Genomic DNA, 2,500 nt, shown 5'->3' on the forward strand with positions numbered 1-2,500 from the left:
CATGGCTCCACAAGCGCCACACTAAATGTCGCTCATGTTGCACCGAGCTCAACTTGTAGTCAGGTTGTTTGCTCGTGCCAAATACTGCAACGTGACAGCATGAATATTTAACCATTGCTCCCTATTAGACCCTGTAGCCGGGGCCCCGGCACCACCACACACACACACACACACACACACACACACACACACACACACACACGCACACACACACACACACACACACACACATACACACGCACACACCTCACTGGCACAGCACAAGTGCAAAGGAGACCCCAGGAGTTAAAGGTGAAACATTTGGTTATTGGTACACGAGTTTCCTTCATTCTTTCATCCATTCCTTTCTTCCTTCCTTGTTTCCTTCCTCCCTCTCTCCCTTGTTTCCTTCCTCCCTCTCTCCCTTCTTTCCTTCCTCCCTCTCTCCCTTCCTTCCTCCTTCCTTATCTCTTTCCTTCAGAACGCTAAATGAAAAAAGAGTTAGGAGGAATAAAATAACAACTGTATACCTGTAGTGTGTACACAGCTGTACACTAGAATGGATGATATGTTTCCTCACAGATGGCTAAATGGGCCATGTATAAATAGACAAATAGGGTTTGGTATTTTCTTCACTATTCCTAAAAAAAACATTTCATACCAAAATAGGAAATTAGGACAAAATGCAAGAGGAGGCGGTGTAGCAACCAATAACATAATAACTGCCAATAACGTAATAATTTAAATGTAATAAAGCCAATAATGTAATAACTTGCCAATAATGTAATAAAGTTGTTGAGCCAATAACATAATAACTTTTTGCCAATTATTACGGTATTGTTATGGTATGATTATTGGTGAATAAAGCAGTATGATATGATAATATTGAATGGGGGGCTGCATATTTATGTATTATTACATTATCGGCTCAGTTATTTCATTTTCAGCCAAATCTGCAAGCGATCTAATGTGGCTCTGCAGATCAGGCTGGCCAAAAAGCTGTTCTGGCCCATTCAAGAATCCCAGAGTGAAAGTAAAGCCTTGTTTATGATTCTGCGTAAAGTGCTCTCCGTAGCCATGGAGAGCACTCTCCATCGTCACAGACCCTGTCGGAGACCCTCTGTGTAGCCACGGAGAGCCCTCTCCATCATCACAGACCCTGTCGGAGACCCTCTGTGTAGCCACGGAGAGCCCTCTCCATCATCACAGACCCTGTCGGAGACCCTCTGTGTAGCCACGGAGAGCCCTCTCCATCGTCACAAACCCTGTCGGAGACCCTCTCCCGACATGTGCCTCCAAACAATGTTACCATCCGTCGAGGCTACTCAGAATGATGGAGACCGCAGGGCTGTCATTGGTCAGCTACCGTCTCGTTCCCGCAGCCCCTAGCGTTCCAGCGGTGAATTGCAATACCAACTTCTCTGAAGGCTCGCGACTCCGTCATGGAGTTGGAGTTGGATACACAGAGTACTATAAGGGAACCCTAAGAGTTACATGAATCCAAATTGACTCTTTTCTCCTTTAAAGGAGAATTTCACCGGTGAAGACATGAATCTGTATTGAAAATGGGTCATATATTTAGTTGAATAGAAACATAAATGTCTAATTTGGTGCCTTCTTGACCGAGAAAAGGCAGACAGTGAATTTTTGTCACTTGTGGATTGAAGACAACGACTCCCACAACGCCAATCAGTGTTCACTCCCTGAGGGACACAACATAACAGCCAATCAGTGTTCACTCCCTGAGGGACACAACATAACAGCCAATCAGTGTTCACTCCCTGAGGGACGTAACATAACAGCCAATCAGTGTTCACTCCCTGAGGGACGTAACATAACAGCCAATCAGTGTTCACTCCCTGAGGGACGTAACATAACAGCCAATCAGTGTTCACTCCCTGAGGGACGTAACATAACAGCCAATCAGAGTTCACTCCCTGAGGGACGTAACATAACAGCCAATCAGAGTTCACTCCCTGAGGGATGTAACATAACAGCCAATCAGCGTTCACTCCCTGAGGGACGTAACATAACAGCCAATCAGAGTTCACTCCCTGAGGGACGTAACATAACAGCCAATCAGCGTTCACTGCCTGAGGGGCGTAACATAACAGCCAATCAGCGTTCACTCCCTGCAGTCCAGAGTGAACTGCAGCAGAAGGAGAAGGTGATTGTTGCCGTTTGTGGACTCCCGGAGCTCTATATCTAAATAATATATAATATATAATGTTATATAATATATAGTTATCTATATAATATAATATCACGGCCAAAAGCTGTGTTCGCCTTCAGATGATATTATGAATTCAAGACTATGTCGGGTTCTCAGACGTCTGTGGTACTTCCACAACAAGTAAAGTCTCGTAGTGGGGGTTATCTCGGTCAGAGTACTGCTGTGACTGGCACAATTTGGATGTGCGGGTCGGGTCGGACGCCTGAACAGCGCAGGTCGGTCGCAGGTTTTGCGATTGCGAGCGAGACTTCTCGGTGCTATTCAGGAGCGGAGTCAACGAAAACCGTC

This window comes from Micromesistius poutassou (assembly GCF_964030765.1).
Source record: "Micromesistius poutassou genome assembly, chromosome: 8".
Taxonomy (NCBI): Eukaryota; Metazoa; Chordata; class Actinopteri; order Gadiformes; family Gadidae; genus Micromesistius; species Micromesistius poutassou.